At 49.3% G+C, this 20,988-nt stretch overlaps 1 protein-coding gene across 3 annotated transcripts in view; it reads left to right on the forward strand.

The window, feature by feature from the left end:
- Positions 1 to 20,988, forward strand: part of PAX5 (paired box 5) — a 137,323-nt gene that overhangs the window by 18,132 nt on the left and 98,203 nt on the right. The window lies entirely within an intron of this gene.

Genomic DNA, 20,988 nt, shown 5'->3' on the forward strand with positions numbered 1-20,988 from the left:
TCCAGGAAGCAGTGGCGGTGTGTCACAGGTTTAACCAGAACCTCCTCCTGACCAGGGAACATTCCCCTCCTGCCACTGAAAAGAAGAAGACTCACCATCATGTTGATTATCTGGCCACCTGAAATACAAGATATCAGAGGAGCGTCCCCGTCCACAGAGACAGAGAAAGTTAATGGCAAAGCTGTGTCTGCCATACTGCATCTCTGCAGGTCCCCCCAGCACTGGGAGGCTTTTGTTGGTCCGGGACGTGGAAACGAGCACGGACTGGTTGTGGCTGGATATTGCCAGTGCTCCTTGGACCCATTGTAGGGTTTATGGTCCTGTTTCATTCTTTGTCCTTGGCATTTTTATAATGAAAACACTGCTGTGAAGAGAAGGACATGAGGAATAGAGTGGAAGGGAAAAGATGAGAAATTCTGTGTTGGTGTCTTACGAAAACACCTTTAATCTAGAGCATCCCTGTTGTTTCGTAAGAGCTTACAGAGAGGGGTTGGGGCCAAGACCGTGAACGCATCTGTGGTAGTGGAGGGGACACCAGAGCTTCAGTGGGGATGCTGCAGCTGAGGCTGTGGAGGGCACTGGGAAGATGTGTGGCTGCCTGCCCCATAGCAGCGCTGGTGGGCTGGGGTCCCTTTTGCTCTTGGGGGGCGTGAAGCCATCCTGCCTGCCAGGTCAGGCTCCTGCCCTGTGCTGTGGAGCACCCATGGTCCCTGGCTCCTGTGCTGCCGGTGTGGGTCCAGTGCTGCTCTGCATCCCTGTGCCCAGCCCCACGGGGATGGAGGGTTGGGCGGGCAGATGGGGAGAAGCTGTACAGAGACAGAAGCTGTACCAAGCTGTAACCAAACCTGTGGGGAAACCCAGCTGAAACTGATGATCAGCCTGGTGCCCAAGCTGTGCAAATAGGGGCAGGTGTCTGGTGGAAATGCCTGGTCAGGTCACAGAGCAGTGCTTGGTTTACTGAAACAGGAGAAAAGTATGGGAAGTTTGTCAGGCCAATATAGCCATGCAGTCTGGTCTGATGATGGGAGTGTAAAACTCCCTGTGCTCAAGTACTTGATGAATATGCCGTTGTTAGTTAACTCTGCCATCATACATCAGATACTTTTTTCCAAGTCAAGGCCACAAAAGCATAGATGCATAAATGCATTAAAGCAGGGAGGGTAGAAATTTTGTATTTTACCAGCCAGGTCAGGAGAGAGGCCATCTGTATTGAAACCACATGGCTCTGTTATAGCCCTGTCCTGACGCCTCAGTTCTCAGGTGCCATGGTCACAGAAGCTTCTGGTTTAATTGTAGAGAAAAGACTTAAATGTTTCCTTGGCAAGATCAGAAACAGAGTTGAGAAATTCCCCAGCTTTTGCCAGTTCACATTTAGGAGAGAGCACAAGATTTCTAAAACAACCCCTATCGTTGTGGCAGGATGAGTCATGGTTTTCCAGCTCCTAAGCTGGACAGTAATACTGTCCTCAGAAGGCCATTTAAACTGCTTTTGTAATAGGCTCAGGGCTGCAGATTTGGAGATGTATAAACAGATATTTCAACATCTCTGTTTGAGGCGATCCCTGGGAGCGTCTGTAACCTGTCTCTGTCCTGTACAGCACAAGGGCCCTCCTCATGGGTAGGTGCAAGGTATCCATAGAGGTGTCCCAAGGCTCCACGCTGCAGGTGACAGGGACATGAGTCATATATGCTAGCCTCTAACGTGAAGAAGAGAAGCATGTCATCTAATTATGGCCTGTATCATGATGCAGATGCACAAGGGGGCAGAGTTAACTTTACCATTTCCCGACTTCAGGGAGCCAGAGAGCGGCTACTTCTGTAGCAAGCCCCTTGCATCCTGTCTTTGCCATGTTGTGCAGTTTCTCACTAGCTGTTGGAAGGTGCGTGCCTGCTGCTGTACCTCCCCACGTATGTCTCCTGGAGCCACAGGCTGTGCACCCCACACCCAGTGGTCCTGGCGCCCCTTGGCCAGGGAGTGAAGTGGGGTGGACTTGCCTCTCTGGCTTTCAGCTGCATTGAGTGCTCCACCTGATTCATTACTTGGTTTTGTTCCACTCACTCTTGACATTTTTTTAGCAGATGTCACCAGTCTTTAACCCAGTGAGGAGCTTGCTGGGTAGCAGCAGGGGCAAACCAAATCAGGCAGTCTTTATGGGTTTATGTAGCTGAAGGTGTCATTTTTTACCCTGTTGCAATACGTCTTGAAGCAGATGTGTCTTCGTGGGGGATCGGTTGCTTTCACTTGTGGTTAAAGGACATGCTACTGACACAAGAAACAGGCTGTTCTGTAACGAGGCAGAGAGATACAATCAATGCCACAGCCTCAAGCAGGGGGGATGCTGGGCAGCAGGTTCTCTGTTTGGCTTGCAGATTGCCTCCTTCGAGTTCTGTGGCTGCACATTTGCCTGTCCCCGCAGCTCATGACAAAGTGTAGAGGTGCAGGGGGGTGTCAGAGATCTGCAGAATGATCTTGCGGAAGCTGCCTGCTAGTGAATTGGGTGTGTTTTAGGGACGCCAAGAGTGGGCAGCGAGACCCTGGTTCAGGGTGGGCTGAGCGCTCTGTTTCATGCTTGCAGCCAGCGGCAGTGCAGGGATGGGTTTCACTGTACTGCGGACAGCTGCTGGCTGGTGATGGTCCCATAACGGACACCTGACAGGGTCTGCATTTTGGGAAGTGCTGACATCCCCTGCCTGGGAATGAGCTTTTGGAAGTGGGATTAAATAATCCTTGAGGAGCTGTGAGAGAAAGGTGAAAGAGAGCTGCGTTCCCAGGCAGGTGGGCACACTAGAGATGGGATGAGGGAGGTCACTGGGCTGTGAGTGCTATGGAGGAGGATCTGAGGGTCTTGAGACAGGACAGGGAGGAAGGGCCAAAGCACAGCAAGGTAGAGAGCCCAGCCTTCCTTCTCTCTTCACTCCTCTCCTCCAACCCTGGTTTCCAACCTGAGTGCTGCAGAGCTCTGCAGGTATGGGAGAGCCAGCAAAAGGGCTTAAGCCCAACAGAGTGATGCTTCTGCCATGTTTGAGCTGTACTGGCTGAGAGAGATTGTGAAGCAGGCACAGGGCCAGCGGCATGGTATATGGCTGTTGCCTGAGATCTCGGGAGCTGGTGCTGTCTCCTTGAGGAGCAGCATCCCTCCATCAAAGCAAGGCAAAGGCCGGGGCTTCTGCTTTCACAAGAGCCCTGCAGTCTGTATGAGGCACACTGTTTCTGCTGCTCCTTTCTAAGCATGTTCACCTCCTGTGTGTTCTCCTCCCCAGGGTGAGGGAAGCACATCGGGTGATGCTGGCTGTCGTAGGGACAAGCTGCACCTCGTGCAGAGACCTATGCTTGCTAGCCAGTGGGGAGCTTGAGCTGTTTGGTCTGAGCCTATCCTGCCTGTACATGAGATTTGCCTCCTGCATGGGCACCGGCTGCTGTGCTCTGCTCCAGCCAGAGTCACTGTCAGGGCTGGCCTAGGGTCTGGGGGCGAGGCTTTATTCTGTACCCACACAGAGAGATGCGACTGGCTCCCAGTGGATTTATGAACAGGGGGTGGAAGAATTATGTGACTCTCTGTTCTCATGGCTCTTCCTTGCTTTATGCTGTCATGGCTTAAGCCCAGCCTGTAACTCAGCACCACGCAGCCATTCACTCACTCCCCCCTTTTTCCCCTCCCCGGGCAGGATGGGGGGAGAATCAAAAGAATGTAAACCCCATGGGTTGAGATAAGAACAGTTTAACTAAAGTACGATATACTACTAATGATGATAAGGGAAATAACAAGGGGAGAGAATATAAAACTAAAAAGGGGAAAGAAAAACACTAACCAGCAGTGATGCCCAATACAATTGCTCAAGACCTGCTGACCAATACCCAGCCCGACCTGAGCAGTGATCGGTCCCTTCTGGGGAACTCGCCCCAGTTTATATACTGACCATAATGTGCTGTGGTATGGAATATCCCTTTGGCTAGTTTGGGTCAGGTGTCCTGTCTCTGCTCCCTCCTGGCTTCTTATGCCCCTCCTCATTGGCAGAGCAGGAGACTGGAAAGTCCTTGATCAAGATAAGTGCTACTTAGCAACAACCAAAACATCAGTGTGTTATCAGCATTGTTCTCACATTAAAGCCAAAACGTACTGTACCAGCTACAAGGAAGAAAACTCTCTATCCCAGCCAGAACCAGAACATATGCAAAGTGCAAACCATTTTGCTACATGGGAATGGTGACCGCTAGAGCAAATGCTGCATATTTTGTTGGGCAGCTGTGTGCCTAGTTGTGAGTCTTCTACCAACTGGCTGATTCTGCAGCCTGGGACATTTACACACTTTTAGCATCTTAGCCCAGTCCATGACCCACAGCCTGAGTGATGCAGAACTATGCTTCTGACTTCTTTGTCGCTTCTGACTTCTTTGTCACTTCTGACATAGAAATGTGCAGAAATCTCTGATACTGCAGGCAATAAGGGCAGTGTGTGAACACAAGCAGCTGAAATATTTGCATATAGTAGTTGCTCTGTAAGTCCAGGATGCCTGTTGTGTCAGTGACACTACAAAGCTGAACTATGGACTGTTGGTGTGGAGGCACAGACTTGGGCTGGGCCATCTTGCTATGATTTGCACCATCCTGGCATGGTTTTGGTGTGTGCAAGCCAGTGTCCCCTCAGCCAGTGCCTTCTAATGCAAGGGTCCTCACAGGATGGGCATTGCTCTGCCGTGCAGCTCGGGTGCAGCGGTGGTGACACAGAGGATCAGAGAGTTTCCTCTCAGCATTGCAGGCTGTGGTAGACCAGTCAGCCTGTTTTCTTCCTTCGAGTAGATGTGGGTGGTTAAAGCAGAAGGCTACGTGCAGCAATGAGCATCTCACTGCAAACTTCAGCCCAGTCCTGGTCCCCCCAGGAAACGCTGTTGGAAGCAAATTGAGCAGGACACTCTCAACAAAGCACCATGCAGGATGTCAGTGTCTGCTACCCAGATTTAAATACCCATACCAAACAGCTGCACAGCCCATGTTTCACATTCACTGGTGTAGAGTCTTCTCAGCACTGGAGGCATTTGGGGAATTGAAACCAGCATTGCAGGAGACCTTCACTCATATGAGTTGTTTTTTGTCTATTCTCACCAACCATAATCCTGTGTTGCTGTCAGCATCTGGTGTGATGATGTAGGTGCTTGTGCTTTATCTCAACTGAACTCTTGGAAAAAAGCCTTGCCTTTAAACATAGACTTGGGATATTTAAAGGTGTTTGGGTCCCAGCCTTCTCTCCGTGAGGATAAGCCTCCAAAAGAGGAGGAGGGATGCTCATAGGAATGAGAAGGAACTGGAGGTGGACATTTTATAATGTCTTATAAAACCATCCGGTGTTCCAATCACTGCATTTTTACTCTGGGATGCCGCAGGTTTGGGCATCCAAGCAGCACCAACTGGTGCAGATGGCTGAAACTGCCGGGCACGTTTCTGATGGTGCCAGCACTGCAGTGGCTGCGGGAGGCACCCACTTTTGAGAAGTGCTTTGCACTGGCAAAAGCATGAGCTCTCCAAGTCCGTGACACGTCTGGGGGGAGAGAGATCAAGAAAAGCAAAGCGAGCATGACTAAACACGAGTGAGGACTACTAATGCAGACATTGTTTCTGCATTTGGTGTCTTTCTTCCATACTAGACCCTTGAACTATGTTTTCCCAGCGGGACAGAAATCAAGAATCTGCACTCAAAGCTAGGCAGAGACTTGAAGGGCTATGGGCACAAATGCCTTGGAGGCTGCATGGCAGATGGTCAGCAGCCTCGGAAGGGTGCCCAGTGCTGAGGAGGTGCTGCTGGGGTTTTCTATCACCTCCTCATGTGGCTAAGGGGCAATGCAGCTTCCGTGGCATCTCCTCCAGGAGGTTGCTGGGACTGCTTGTAAAGTGTTTTTTCCCCTTTGGTTTAGCTCTACTTCTTTAAACACTGAACACCAGAACCACAGCTAGTGCCCAGCTCTGCTGAGTGGGGTGGGGTGTGGCGCCAATGGCTCTGTCCTCGTCTGAGGTCTGCCTTGTGACCTGCAGCGTGTTTGTGCAGGATGTGAATCGTGTCCAGGGGCATTGTGCTGCTCTGTCTTCTTACGGCAGAAACAAACATCTGCCATTCTGCCGTCATGATCCCGCAGTGCTGCCCATGCCCTCCATCTGTCCTGCCAGCAGAGAGCTCCCACCTCATCACTGAGCACTGTGCCACGGGGATGTCCCAGCTGGGCTGAAGCCCTGGGTGGTGAGAGCTGCTGTGTCAGCCTGCAGCTTACCTGAGTGGTCACAGGGAGAGCCCTGCCCACCACGGGGTTAGTTGTGAGCGTGTAAATCCCCCTTTCCAGCCATGGCTTTCCAAGTCTTCAAAAACGCAAAGCAGATGTCATTGTATGTACCCTGGCAACAGATTATCTTTATTCTTCTGTCTTAGAGGGCTGGAATGTGGGATTCCTCTGGTCACCCATGGACCTCTCTTCCTGGCAGTCAGTGGTGGCGGAGGAGCTGGGTCCTGGCTTTGTAAGTGCTGTCAGGGAACTGCTCGTTCTGGGACACCTCTTGTGAGATACTGCTCCATTGCAAAAGCCCTCTCCTCTCCTGGTAGGGATTTGGATCTCTTCCCACTCCAGACTTACTCCTTGGAGTTTCCCAAACAGGTTTAGGCACTTTTGGCCTGGGGGTTTGAGCATCCCCATCAGGGAGGACTTGATAAATGAGGGGTCACAGCACTGTCAGGGACCATGGGGAGATGGACAGTCACTGGTGTGAGGGTGCAGGAGGTGGAGGAGCTCACAGACGTGCTCAGAGGCATCAGCAGGATGAAAACATGAGTTAATGGACAGTGGGAGATGGAGTTTAGTGCAGAAATTAACCACTGGCGACATCCTGTGTTGACAGAGTTCCCTGTAACCCCTCTCACCCCAGATAAGGACCTGAGCCTGACAGTACATGGTGGGGATCGATATTGTCCTGTCCAGCTCTTCCTTGTGGTCTTCAGCACCAAGTAAGTGATGTACAAAGGACTAAAGCCTTTGGGGACCTGAACTGTAAGTGAAACAGTCAAAACCAGGAAGACTCTGAGGGAAAAAAGCAGGAGTTATGGAAAGAAAAAAAATCACCTAGTAATAGAAAATTGAACTTCATGATGCCAAAGTGCCGAACTGTAAGTCTGGGCAGTGGTGAGTGGGGGAGGGGGGTACACAGTGGGACTGTGAAGCGAGTGGAGAGGGCGATGGCTGTACCTCCTGGCTGTACCGTGCTTCAGGGGTGATGCCTGCCTGGAGCACAGTGGGATGTGGATACGGACCCCATGCTGAGTCAGCGATGGACAGAAAGAGGTGGTGGAAAAGTGGAGGAAAAATGAGAAACTCTGTAGTGCAGGTGGTCAGGTGAAACAGGTGGAGTCAGTCAAGTCCATGCAGAGGTTAAAGAGCAAGAAACCCTCTCCGGAGTCCCAGGGAAGTGCCGGAGTTTACTTCAATAATTTCTGGGCTCACTTCAGCAGTGCTTACTCACTGGAGTTGTCTTTACTCCTGGGGATAACTCCAGTGACTATAATGAGATGAAGCCTTTGAAGGGAATGAGGTTTCGCAGGGTCAGCAAGTACTGATTTGAATTTCTCCTGCTGATGCAAATGGTACTTTGCGTTCAGGGATCCTTTCTGGTGCTACAGAGTGGGGTGAGCTGTTCATCCCATCAATTCATTAGCTCCTTGAAAGAAATGGTTATCCCTCACCACACCAGCACCCAAATCATCATTTTAAATAGAGTTTGATCTGGACTTTGCTAGTTACCTTGCAGTGATGGCTTCATCTCTGCTATATCCAGTGCAATTTATGGCTTGGTGAAGGTTTTATTTTTTTGTGATGTCACTGAAAGCTTTTTTCCTGAGTCCTTGGATATAATTTCCCACAATACTGGGGCTTTTGTTTCACTCTTTGCACTTACCTTTGTGTACCTTACATAGAGGATTCTGAATATGCTGAAGGGTCTGCAGCATCTGGCTGTGCTGGCAATTTGACAGCAGCACTGACAGTGTTACCTGTGGATGGTGGTGGTTTGACATAAGTAGTGATGGTGTCACTCATGGATGGTGGTGGATATCTGGAGGAGGAGTTTGACTCCTCCAGGGTGTGTAAAACTAAAACCCTTGGCTGTTCCCAAGAGCCATCCTTTGTCCGTGGGGTTATTGGTGCTGAGCCAGTCACCCCAGATGTTAAGAAGTGGAGCTTAGCTGGTGCAGGATTTCTCTTTGAGAGAAAAGAAGAATATTTTGATATTCCTCATGAAATTCTTGGGAAAAAAGAATAAATGTGGGTCAGTTCAGATCTCAGCTATTGCATCGTTAAAATGGTGTAGTCTGGGCTTCTGAGAAAGTTCTGCATGTCTAAATGAAACAAAGAGCATTTCAGCATTCAAACTGAGCTGTTCCTGTGTTTGAGGATGACGAGTTCCCATGAGCAGTGGAGAGGCAGGACAGCATTTCTGGGAAGGGAAGGGCCAGCTGGCTGATAGAGCCTAGTGAAGGTCCTCCTGCAACAGATCCCTTCAGCTCTGTAGGACAGTGGAGCGTCCCGTGCTGTTAGCTGTTCATGTGCTTCCAAGCTTCCCTGTGACAGCCTGAGCTGCTGAACACCTAGGGCTGCCTGTATCCCTGTACTCTGGGGTACCAGTGCCAGCAGATGACTTCTTTGGGATCCCCGTGGATGTGGGGCATGGCCAGGCTGACGGTGGTGGCTGGTGGGCAGCCGTCCTCGGGGATGGACATCCCTATGCCCTTGTGCCTGAGGAGTTTGGAGGGATGGGCTGGCTCTGCCCCAGCTGCCGGTGATGCTGGCCCATGGGTGGTTTTACATGTTCACAGCTCGATGCAGGAAAACTCCCTGCCAGTGCAGCTGCCCTTTCCAAGTGAGTGGGTTACCAGCTGTCTTGTGCGCACGTCAAGCATGTTTGTCACTTTTCTCTTAATGCGGTCCCCGGGGCCCCTATTTTCTAGAGAGCTCTCCTCCAGCTCCGGGGTGAAGCCCTGCTGGTTTGCCACCGGCTTCCACGGAGCAGGGATTTTCCCGGAGCTGTGTTAATGAAAAGCCCAGGCTTCCACCACTCCTTGCAGCCCTGCTGTAGCTCCAGCTGTTCTCATCAGGAGCTGTCGAGTGCTAGATGCTTTTCAAGGAATAACCTCTTCATATAGATTTAGCTAAAATCCAGTTTAGGGGTAGATGTCTTGTCAGATCATCCTGACAGTGCCAGTACTGGGGCTGGCCAGGATTCTTTTGTGGGAATGCATTTTGCAAAGAAAAAGCAGTTTTGTGACAAGCAGGACTTGTCAATTTTGATGGATGTTTGTTATGAATGTTAATATAAAGTAAGATAGAAATGTCATGAGCAAGATGAATCTCTCTGATTTTATTGAGAAATTGGTAGAACCCAGAGAGGAGGAAATACTAAGATGCAGTTACAGCGTGTGTATGTACCTGTGTATTTATACAGAGCACATATGTACATACCTCTAATGTATCTATCACTTACCTATGTTTATATATATATATGCATACAGAGAGAGGTGATAAAAGTTTTGCCTTAGGATGGATATATTATATTATTCGCAGACTTTCACAATTAGCTTTCCATGTCATAAAGATGATAGTGATCTTTGAAAGGACTGAAGAATAAAATCAATAAGATTAAATGTTGTTTGGGGTTTTGTTGGTGCACCCAGTTATTTTTGTGACTTTCTTTCTAATGACATGCTTGAGCGAGGTGTTTCTGTGAGAGGAGCGTCATGCACCTGGTGCGATGCTGTATTTCCCCCTTTATTTCCCTGTGTGTAGATCCATGTCACTTGGGTCTGTCAGAAAATGTCCATGCTGTTAGAATAAATGCTTCAATTTCAAGTGTGTAAGGGGAGCTCTGGGAGGCACTGGCAGCTCAGCCTGCGCTGACCCTGAAGAGAGAGATTTGGCCAGTAGCAGACAGTGCTTGGAAAGACACAGGGGCTATTTCCTCATGAAAGAACCAGTGCCAAAGCATTAAATAAATGATTTGGCACCTCCATAGGAGCAGGAACTATCCGAGTATCATGTATTTTCATGTCAGGCTCCCTCTGTGCCCCCTGGAAATGGTAATGGCTTTCCTATCGCGTTGTCCCATGTATGCTGTGGCAACTGCCCTTGCAGGGACACAAGCTGGCCAGGGTCTTCATCTTACCTTCTGAATCTGCTCTTCTTCCTGTGGAAACAGTAACTGTTCTGTGGGTAATGGCATGTTAGCTGTCTTCTCTAAAACTGCTGCTGTACAAAACGCAGCGGTGGTACCAGGATTATCATGGAGCACTGAAATCTGCTTCTGTTGCAGTTGGTGTGAGGTTTGACTTGAGCTTACTAGGATTTTAAGGTCAGAATTATTTTCTTGGCTGAAATGACAAATTCCTGAAATCCTGGATGATAGTGGAAAACCACTTTTTCTGTTGGTGTTTTGGGAAGAGCCAGAGTTGATATTTTAAGTCGTAGTTGCTCTTGTTGCCAACTGGGAAGTTTCTTGCAAGCAGGCAGCACAAAATCAGTGAGACTCAGAAAATGGAGGTGTCCTGAGTCTGGAGGTTTTCTCCAGTTCAGATTTTGTCTGCCATGTCCTTTGTGTGTGCTCTTTGCACCAAGGGTTATTTATTGCTAGAGGTAGTTGTGCCATATGGACTGAATCCTGCCAATTTTGGCCTTTCCTAGCCCTTGCAGAATAGTCCCATTATTTACAAATCTGTCCCATAATGAACAAACTTTGGAAGGAAATGCAATACAGCCTATGGTATTATTTGCACCAGACTTAGTGACTGCATTTTGCACTTTTCGTGATTTTAGCTACTTATCATAGACCGTAGAACCTGGCCTTGAATGCTGCCAGGGATGGGGCAGCCGCAGCTTCTCTGGGCAACCTGTGTCAGAGTCTCACCACCCTCACAGGGAAGAACTTCTTCCTAAGGTCTAATCTCCTCCTTTCAGTTTAAAACCATTCCCCCCCATTGCATGGTCATACGGAGTTTGCAGAAGTCTTGGACTCGTACCTATAGGCTGTCTATGTTGTCTGGATATGCCTAAGTCAAGAGAAGCACCTTTACAAATTTGTCATGGTGTAGTGACCAGGATACATCAGAGCTTGAAGAGAGATGTAGAACTTATGAAGGACAGCAGTTTACTTGCTGTGTGCCATGCTGGAGCACAAAGTCCTGTGCAGGCCTTGTTAAGCTGTGGAACTGTAGATGGAAATAGGGGAAGGTGCATTTTGCAGTGTGTGCGCAGTGGCTCTGGTGTTTGGGCTTTGTGTGTGCCCTGCACCTCCCAGGGCACAGGCATGCCTAGTGGCTCTCTGGGGTCCCAGATATCCAGCAGCACAGGCAGAGCACCAGCAGCTGTCATTAGCAATCAGTAGGAGCTTTGAGCAGACAACAGGACATCTAGATGTGCTGCACAGATAGACAAATCCTTCTTTATGTTCTTTTTTTTTTTTTTTTTTTCTTTTGTGCTTGAGCAGACTGCTCACCTAGTTCCAATCCCCCTGACATGGGGAGGGACACCTCACACTAGATCATGTTGCTGAAGGCCCGTCCGACCTGGCCTTGGACGCTGCCAGGGATGGAGCATTCAGCACCTCTCTGGGCAGCCTGTTCCAGTGCCTCACCACCCTCACAGTAAAGAACTTCTTCTTTATATTTAACCTGAACTTCTCCGGTTTAAGTTTGAACCCATCACCCCTTGTTCTATCGCTGCAGTCCCTGATGATTAGTCCCTCTCTGGTATCCTCGTAGGCCTCCTTCAGATACTGGAAGGCTGCTCTGACGTCTCCACACAGCTTCTCTTCTCCAGGCTGAACAGCCCCATCTTTCTGAGCCTGTCTTCATAAAGGAGGTGCTCCAGCTCCCTTACCATTTTTGTTATCATCATTTCACTGATGTTTTGCTGAACTTCAACAAGAAGACAAATTTCAAGCAGTTTCCCCACTTCCTATTCAGCTAGGCTTGTTTTCTGTCTGTACCTCCGGATAGTTGTCCCAGGTGGCCTGATATTTGTTTCCTTGTATCCAGCTCTTCTGTTTGTGACAGGAGCGAGCATACCACTCACACTGATGCACCCCAACAACTTTGGAGCAACTTCGCATAAGCTTCTGCTTGGAGTCAGTTTCAGAGCCATGGCCTTGGCTTTCTCTGTTTTCTTCATAAACCACAGTTGTGGAGACTGGCCTGTGCTTGGAGGTGCCTGCACAGCTGCTTCCATGTTTTCATGGAAGTTCTCAGTCCTGGGGCAGTGACCATCCACCTAATGATGCCTGTGGCTTCAGAGACAGGAAGAGCAGCCAAAGTGCTTGGACTTCGAAAAGCAACCAGTGTCTTTTCTTCTGGCAGGTGCTTAGGAAACTTGAATGAGGAGTTTCCCTATGTTTTATCTCCTCTGAGAATCTGCAAAGAGGTGTTTGTAGTACAATTATGGTAATTACTTTAAGGTATGGCTCTAGTAGGAGACTGATTTTCCTTTGCTTTTGCAGTTCTACATTACAGGTGGAGGTTAGAAACCAAGGATCTTTAGCTGAGGTGCCTCATGTTGAAAGGAAATCCAGTTAAAATCTTTGATCAGTTGGGCACTGATCTGGCTGATTTGTAGCATGGCAAAAGAGATGTCTACAGTAGAGGTTAGGTATTGGAAATCTGTCAGGCACTAACATCGGTGAAACAGGACAGCTTTCTAGTCACATGGATGCTCCATCGTCATAAAACAGCTTCCCAGTAGCTACATTCTTGGGTGCTGAAGCAGTGAAACACCTGAAGGCTGTGTCTGCTGCTCTCTGAATTTCTTTGGTCACAGGTTGGGTAAGGATGCGTGGCTGTTGCTAGGACTTTTTTCGTTCAGAAGCTTTCTGCAGCCCTATCACTGTTGTACTCCAACATCTTTCAAACAGGCACAGAGCCAGAGAAAAGATGACCCTTTCAGGTCTTCAGAGATACTTGTGAGCAGAGCAGGCTGAGTGCTGTAGGGATGCTGCTCTTGTGGGAACGATGGCATCACTGAGGGAAGGTGCTTCTTTCAGATGCTTTACAGAAGTTCATGTCAACTGTTAGTCAAAAAAGTGAAGAAAGCAAACCTGAGAGAGGAGAGAAATGGAAGAAGAGCTTTGGTTGAGTGGTGGCCATCTCACACGGCAGAGCTTTGCTTCACCATGTTGCAGCAGTAACTGGTGGGTGCTGGGTTTTGCCTGGTGAGTGTTGTGTTACCCTGCAGGAGTGGGCGCCAGTTCTGATGGCTGGGATACGTCTCCTCCTCACCCATCCTGGGGTGTCATGAGAGAAGTTGCAGCCCCAAGGGAGAGGCTGTGAGACAGTGCACAAGTGTGTGCGTTTGAGGCTTCATGGTGGCTGAACATTTCAGGTGAAGACACCAGAATGTCTTATATTGATAAAACATGCTTCAGCACTCCCCTCCCCCCCTATAGTTCTGGGCAATTACTGTTGGACTTTGTGGTGAAGGTATTCTTTCTGGTTTCGCTTTCCTCGCAATGTAATTTTCTGTAGCTGCTGTCTTGTGGGCTGTTTGCATGTCAGGTAATTCTTTGGAAGGCCTCATAAAGAGCAGTTGTTATAGGACATGGTGTGTTGCAGCTGCCTGATCACCCTGAGTACAGTTCCTTTAAGTTGGACAGATTCTATGGTGGAGGCTTTAGAAAAATTCAAATTGTTCAAACGTGGTACTGATTTCTTGGCAGTCTGATGTAAGGGCTCAAAGTGAGTGCCTGAATGCAGGCAGCTGGCACAGTATCTTGGGTGTTAAGTGGAAACCTTCAAGTGATGCCTGCTGGTTTGGGATTGGAGCCTAGCAGTGTGGGGATGAGTGGGTTCCTGCTCCCTCTGCTTGGCCTGTCCTTGTCTGGGGGCAAAGGGAAGCCCCCAAACCAACCAGTTCAGAGACCATTTGATAGCTCCTGCGGTTGGAGAGAGCTTGGGAGCCTCCCGCCATGCCAGTGGGACTCCTCTGCATTTCCTCCCCTCCACCTGTAATGGATTTTACACCTGAGTGGTTATTTTTCGTGGTACAATTCCTACCTGTCCCAAATGGGACATTTTGTCTCTCTTCACACAGCTAGATGGGGCTTCTGGTTTCACGCTGTGCAGCATCGACATGATGCCCTTGTAAATATTACTGTCAGCAGTGGCAATTCCATCTCTATTGTCCCAATAAGATTTCATGCTTGACAGTGCCTGACTTTTTTTTTTCTTTTTTTTCTTTTTCCTTTTGTAAGTCGACGAATAAGAAATAGTCATGTAGTGGGTTTTTTCCTTCTCTGATTCCTTGATATTCCAGTTGCTTCCCTGAGAACTGGCATGCAGCCATTCTCTCCTGTTCTCGCCGAGGTTTCCTCCCAGGCAGGAGTATGCAGGAGGTGGCATATCTGGAAGAGTGAGGTTTTGTGACATTGTTGCTGTCCTCTCCGGTGTAGCCCCAGCCAGGGGGACAAAGAACAGTCCTCATACATCGTTACCTTGGCTGGCAATGGGGGAGTGGCCAAGGCCTGGCGCGAGTGGTCCAGAATGTGAGGAACATAATTATAGATGTGCCTGAATCCAAGGAATTTTATTTGGAACTGTTTAGGAATGTGGCTTTGAGTTCTGAATTTGCGTAACTCTTCAGTTTACCCATTCTCTCTCCCTTGCACGCCTGTGGTCCCTATTGCAGAAACTTTTCGGAGCCTGATGGTTTGACCACCACAGCACCTTAATGAATCAGTTTCAGAGGACGTTAGGGTGTGGGCATGCTGAGAGATGTGTCCGTGGTTCCTTGGGACATTTGTGTTCAGCACGTGAAATCAAAGTAAACCTCTGGGACCTCTTGGTCTTGGTCCTATTTGCCTGGTCATGGGTTTCTGCCTTCCAGAGCCTCCTTACAGCTGAGATGTTCCTGAGTATGTTCCCTGGTAGGATGCCATGAATGAAGATGGAGCTGTTCAGTCAGTGACTTGGCTCCGGAGTATGAAACTCCATCACTCTGTGAGTGGAAGGTTTGTTTGACATTGGGGTATCCGCACATGGTTCCCCTGGCCACTGCTGGGTCGAGAGTCCCCAGCCAATGGTGGCCACCAAAGATGAGTTCTCATTGAGCTTCCCAAGATGCTCACATCCACTGTCCTGCCCACAGGCCCCCTCCTGCAGACCAGCATTCCCCCCTGCACAGTGGGAGTTGTGGAGCTGGTGTGGTGGCAGTGGTGGACAGGGGAAGCTGAGCAGACCCACAGTGGAGTTGGCATCAGCGGGGGCTGCCCTTGGCACATGGCTGCCATGCAGCCTGAGTCCCTTGGACAGCAGTGGAAGTGGTGGTTGCCGGCCAAACCAGTCTCATTCTGCTGAAGCTGCCAGTGCTGTCCTCACTTCAGGAGAGACACAAACCTTTGTGTGCGGGCTGTGAGCTCCGGCATCACCTTCCACCACCAGCCATGGCACCACACCTGCTGTGCACCTGTTTGTCACCTTGGACAGAAAGCCAAGGCCAAATCGTTAATCTCCGTTCTGTCCTGTGGCTCACCCAGCCAGAAGGCTTTCCTCACCTCTGATACTTAAAGAAAAAGTAATGGTGCTACTTGAATTGGCTTCCTGATGCCCATGCTGAGTTTGTAAGCCTGTCTCATCTAACCAGTTACCACAAAATTGATTCTGGAGCCTGCTGTTTAGAAACCTGCAAGGTGCATCCCAGGAAATCACACTACCTCCATCAGGCATTGAATGAACCAGTCAATAACTACCATTGCAAAGGGCGCAGAGGTCTTTTCTATTACCCTTGGTATTTTTTTTATGAGCATCTCTACATAGGGATTAGCTGTATGGAGGGACAGATAGAATATGGATGGTCACAATGCATATGTATACATAAAGTATAGATGTGTATATATGCATAGAGATAGCTCTAGGTATGTATGCTCACACCGACGTATTCCTCATAGCTTGCTTTCTTGCTTTCTGAATATGTCATTCAAGTACATGGGCAGAGATTGTTAAACCAGCCTTAGCTAAACCCATACAGATTCTGGCCAAAACCTTGTTGTGGAGATCATAGAATCATAGAATCGTAGAATGGTTTAGGTTGGAAAGGACCTTAAGATCATCTAGTTCCAACCCCCCTGCCATGGGCAGGGATGCCTCACACAAGATCATGTTGCTCAAGGCCCGTCCAACCTGGCCTTGAACACTGCCAGGGATGGGGCAGCCACAGCTTCTCTGGGCAACCTGTTCCAGTGCCTCACCACCTGTACAGTAAAAAACTTCTTCCTTATATGTAACCTGAACTTCCTCTGTTTAAGTTTAAACCCATCACCCTTTGTCCTATCGCTACAGTCCCTGATGAAGAGCACCTCTCCAGCATCCTTGTAGGCCCCTTTCAGATACTGGAAGGCTGCTCTGAGGTCTCCATGCAGCTTCTCTTCTCCAGGCAGAACAACCCCAGCTTTCTCAGTCTGTGTTTGTATGGGAGGTGCTCCAGGCCCCTGATCACCCTCTTGGCCTCCTCTGGACTTGCTCCAACAGCTCCATGTCCTTCTTATGTTGAGGACACCAGAACTGCACACAGTGCTCCAAGTGGGGTCTCACGAGAGCAGAGTAGAGGGGCAGGATCACCTCCTTCGACCTGCTCGTCACACTCCTTTTGATGCAGCCCAGGATACGGTTGGCCTTCTGGGCTGCAGGTGCACCCTGAAGCCAGCTCATGTTCAGTTTTTCATCAATCAATGCCCCCAAGTCCTCCTCAGGCTGCTCTGAATCACTTCTCTGCCCAACCTGTAGCTGTGCCTGGGATTGCTCTGAGCCAGGTGTAGGACCTTGCATTTCGCTTTGTTGAACTTCATGAAGTTGGCATTGGCCCACCTCTCAAGCGCGTTAGGATCAACTACAAATACTGTGACAATCACCCTGGTAGGTGACAAGCCCAGTATAAACACACCTGCCTTTTTCTGAATTGGCAAAGAATTTTTGTATGCACTACAGACAATTTACAACAGATAGGACTTTGCTGATAGGAGATCCTTACTAATTACAATGTGTTCAGTTAGAATGTCCTCACTTCACCAGTGGGAAAACTGAGGCACTCCAACAACAAGTCTTGCTACAGGCTGCCAGCAGCGCTGTGGAGGAGACAGGGCTTGGAGTCAGGTTTGTGGAGACCCAGCTTATGGCTGCCCTTGGGAGCCCGTGCTGGCTTGTCTCCGTGTGTCCCAGGCAGTCCCTCCTGCCCTTGGAGAAGCCGTTGTCCGAGGTAGTCACAGCTGAACCTGTTGTGCCTGCTCACAGGAGGGGCATCCTTGCTGACACATCGCTGCACAAAAGAGAAGTGGTGGGCTGTGTCTGTTTTCAGGTTGATATGCTCTGTTCCCTTTTGGAGGGTGTTGTGCTATGCTTAGCTGGAGGAAGGTGCATGTGTGGGGGTGTGTTTGTCCTTGTGTTCCATCTCTATATGTCCCGTGCTCCGCACCTGCTCATGAGCTGAGCATGTGTGCACAGCACAGGGGGTGATGGAGGTACCTGCGTAAGGGTTCCCCCTCCGTCCAGAGAGATTGTAACTGATTTTCCATGACCTTGTGCTCTCCCCGGCTTTTCCCTGGGTGATCCCACGTGCTCTGTGGGAAGCCAAAGGCAGTGTGAGCAGGGCAGATGGGTTTTGTCCTGTGCTGTGCCCATGGATTGGGTGTGCTCTGCCTCTGAGGGACTTCACCTCTTTGTTGCTGATTAGCATTCGCCTGTTCATTCTGATTGCGCTTTTGCTCCGCTTTACCTTTCTGGTCACCCTGCAGATCCACTGCAGATGTTGATCTCTGGGTGCTGGGGATGCTCATGTTTACCACTGATGCTCATGTGCCAGCCATCCCTGTAGTGTGGCTCGGTCTTATCCCCTTTCCCTCTCCCTGAGGGCACAGGTGGAGGTGCTCTGCAGTAGGACATTGTGAAGGGGTGTTGGTTTGCATGTGAAGCGGGATATTTTGGGGTCTTGTGCTGGCAGCCATCACTGGTTCTGGAACGTCACAGCAGTGAGGGGAAGGTTTCTTAGATACTGCTTTGGTACGTAAGTGCCAGCTTGTGCTGTGTCTTGGTTAGACCTTGGCTACACCTGACCCTGGGTCAGAGGAGACCAAGTGCTGCTGTGGCAGGGAAGGGGTGGCGAGTGTGCACAGGTGCAGCAGCTATCCCCATCACAAGGTGGGGAGAACCCACATGCAGCTGCCACATGGGCTCCACCTCCCTGTGCTCACCACATGGCAAAGCCTGTGCGTACCGCAGTTTGTCACCGGAACAGCTTATAACCTGTGGCAGCTCTGCCCATCCCGTCACCTCCTGCAGTACAGCTGTTAGGGAGCAGCAGCCCAAGCTAACAAGGGTCTCCGCTGATGGGATGAGTGAAGATTTCCGTCAGCTGCTGATGAGCATCACGGGAGAGGAGGTGGCCACTGTGGGAGGGAATGGGGTGGGCACACTGTGTGAGAACCGAAACCCGGCCGTCTGGTGGGTACTGGCAGCTATTAATAACAAATCATAAATGGCAATACCAGATACAATTGCATTGAGATAGCAGAGGTCCTGAGGAGTCCTGATGGGCTGCTGATAGTCAGTTGAAACAAATTGGCCAGTGCTGTGATACCTGAGCTCCTAATAACAGAGGGCAAATGGCCTTACAGGGGGAGATATAGATTTTTCCTTTGAGATATGGAAAGGAAAATAAATTAAATTATGTTTGAACATAGGGTGCTCCCTCTCTAAGAAAAAGAAGGGGAGAGAGAAAGAAGGAAGGGAAATGGAGGGAAAGAGAAAGAGACAGAAAATAAGCTTCAGCAAGCATTTGCAATTTAATTGATATTTGGTGGCAGGAAGCCAATCAGAATAAGTAAATTGACGTTATAAGATAAAAATAATTGCCTAATGGGATGCCATCCCCCACGGCTGTGGCAGACCAAATAAATATGGCATCGCATGTTTCTGGGCACAGCCTGCTGCTGCCGCGCTGGCAGGGCTCGGCGTGGGCTGCGGATCATTTTTATGGCACCTGTCTCCACTCCCCGAGAGCAGGCAATGAGGGGTTGCACATTGATTGCTGCTCCAGCCAATGGCGGCTCAGGGAGAGACTGTAATTAATGGCTTTATTTGCTGGAGCACTGCTGAGAACAATTGAGTGTGTTATGGTAACAACCAGTGCCACGTTCCAGCAGCATGGGGAGGTGTTGGAGCCTGGTGGGCAGCCCCCAGGCATGGGGTGCCTTCCCGAGGGCTGGGTGCGGGGTGTGATGGCAGATATGAGCCGATGTGCGTGGGAAGTGAGAAGATGCCAGGCGCAGGGTGCTGATGGTGTGCTCCCGGTTCACCCCAGTGGTGGTGGCTGAGCAGACCCCGGGTTATCAGTCTGTCTGCAGCTATGGGCAGAGCTGCCATGCCATCTTTGGGGAGGGGGAAATCAGCAGTGGGTGCACTGGTGAAGGGACCCCTTGTTTCCTGTCAGGTGGGGATAACAGCCTCGCTGCTTAACCGCTCTGCTTTGCACCTACCCCCAGCCACTGTCCTTTTGCCTGCTTGCAGTGGTAGCAGAGTCTGTCTTTTCCCTTTCCTTGCCCTCCCCCTTCCCCTTCTCTGTCCCCTTCCCCTTCTCTATCCCCTTCCTCTTTCCCTTTCTGTTCCCTTCCCCCCCTTTCCCTCCCCCTCCCCCTTCTTGCCCTTCCCTTCCTGCATCGCTTTGCTTCGCTTTGCTTTTTTTCCCTTTCCCTTTCCCTTTCCCTTTCCCTTTCCCTTTCCCTTTCCCTTTCCCTTTCCCTTTCCCTTTCCCTTTCCCTTTCCCTTTCCCTTTCCCTTTCCCTTTCCCTTTCCCTTTCCCTTTCCCTTTCCCTTTCCTTCTTCTCTTCCTCCCTTCTTCTCTTCCTCCCTTCTTCTCTTCCTCTCTTTTCTCTCCTTTCTCTCCTTTCTTTTCTTTCTTTCTTTCTTGATTTCACTCAGAAGCAGAGTGGTGCAAACTGGTTGTTTCTGTGAACTGTGCATGGTTTCATCTTGTCAGCACTAGCTCTAGCTGGGGTATTGGAAGGTGTTTGTGGCTTTGCAGAGCATGGCTATGTGTAGTTGTTTATGTATTCACAGGTGTATGTATGTGAAGAAGAAAAATTTGAGGCAGCACGCATCCAGGGTAGGCTTCATTTCTTCCTAAAAGGAATGAAGATAAGACATTTTGGGAAATAAAACCATGACAGGTTTTAATGAACCCCTCTGAAAGATTCTGTAAATCTTCCAAAGGAAAAGTGCTTGTCTTTTACTCAGCCATTTGTTGTTCATGACAAAGTACAAAGTTGGAGATATTTTCAGTTTTTTATTAACGAAAACTAATTTATCTTAAAAAGTCTGCCAACTCCCCCTAAAAAATTTATTTTTTTATTTCCTGTTTTGCAAGGCATTTTAGACAAAAGCTACAATGATGAATAATCATGTCTTGCATGAGTCATAGAAAATAATTTGAAGAGTTTGCTTACACCTGAAACACTGATATTTTTAAAACACATGTTCTGTTGCCCTGGTTGTGCAGACTGACTATCCAGTCCATTGGGTTATGTACGTGCCTCAGAAAGCATCCTGCACTCCATGCGATGTGCTGCACTGCCAGCACAAACAGCAATGCAGTACACTGTAAGAAAGGCTGATGCACTGGGGTGAGACCCACCTGGGCCAGGGGATGGGGCACGTGGTGGAGAGGAAGAGCTGGTGCCTGGATTTGGTCAGTCATGAGCAGTGAAGGCTTACTTAATTTATAATATTTCTACATATATAGACATAGAGACATCTAGATATATAGATACATAGATGATAGGACAAAACAGCCTCAGGTTGTGCCAGGGGAAATTTAGATTGGATATTAGGAAAAATTTCTTCCCCAAAGGGATTGTCAAGCATTGGAACAGGCTGCCCAGGGAGGTGGTGGAGTCACCATTCCTGGAGGGATTTAAAAGACATGGGGATGTGGTGCTTA

This window comes from Strigops habroptila, chromosome Z, assembly GCF_004027225.2.
Source record: "Strigops habroptila isolate Jane chromosome Z, bStrHab1.2.pri, whole genome shotgun sequence".
NCBI classification, from domain to species: Eukaryota; Metazoa; Chordata; class Aves; order Psittaciformes; family Psittacidae; genus Strigops; species Strigops habroptila.